Raw genomic sequence first — 979 nt, forward strand, 5'->3', positions numbered from 1 at the left:
AGCATCAGCTGTATTCATTCCATGTACCACAAATAAGCTTTGTGGTGCAAAGGATCATTTGACAGAACAAGTGCGGAAGACCTGAGTGCTTCCTCGGAAACTGTCAAAACCTTCTTTCCAAGATAAGCATCTTCAAAGTCAAGCGCATGAACAAAACTTTTGTCATTAAAAATGCATACACAAAGTATTTTGTCTGCAGCTGTACCACACCCTCGACAACTCTCCACTAGGAGATTCTGTAGTCATTAGTTATTCATCCCAAAACCCTTCCTCAGTTTTCAGGTTTGAAAAAGGTATCATGTCAAGTATGGAAAAGAACTTTTCCTTTAGGTCGCCTCAAATTTAAAGAATCCCATTTCTTCAGATCCTTCTGTCAGGACTCCATGTCAATCTCAACTCCTTCATTCTTGTCCTCAAGTGTTTCTGTCAGGCTGTTTGCACTCACATCTTCAAGAGCTGCCAGATCAAGAGGTGGCAGAGGGTTCCTCCAATACTGGAATGTATTATACTGCCAAAACTCTTCAGTCTGCTGGCTGTGCACCCCGTCGGCTACCCGCGGGCTGCCCGCGCTCTCTACTCGGTCGCCGCGGTCGCCCCGCGGTCCGGGGTTCCTCCTGCTCGCCAGGAGGTGGCTCTCCGGGCTCCGGGCTACAGCCCTGCAGCTCCTGTCTGTCGTCCCCGCCGCCGCGTCGCTTGAGGGGCGCAGACGCAGGCTCCGCCATGGTCCCCGCGTCCCCCTGGCGCTTGAGGGGACGAGCCGTCCCAGATGGCGGGACCCAGAGCGGCGGCTCCTCGGGGAAGTCGCTGAGCAGGAGCCGCTTCCAAGGCACGCGGAACGTGAGCGGCTCAGCCGCACGCCGCTTGGCCATGGGCCAGGGACGGGGGTCGCGCGGGCGGCGGCCGAGGGCGGAGGGCGGAGGGCAGCGCGGAGCTCGGCCGTCCCGAGGGCGGTCGGGACGTTGTGACCTTTTTCCCTCTT

General features: G+C 56.7%; 1 pseudogene; it reads right to left on the bottom strand.

The window, feature by feature from the left end:
- Positions 1–261: 261 nt before the first annotated feature.
- LOC110317079 lies at positions 262–894 on the bottom strand (annotated as a pseudogene).
- Between the last annotated feature and the right edge of the window lie 85 nt (positions 895–979).

This window comes from Mus pahari, chromosome 2 (genome assembly GCF_900095145.1).
Source record: "Mus pahari chromosome 2, PAHARI_EIJ_v1.1, whole genome shotgun sequence".
Classification (NCBI taxonomy): domain Eukaryota; kingdom Metazoa; phylum Chordata; class Mammalia; order Rodentia; family Muridae; genus Mus; species Mus pahari.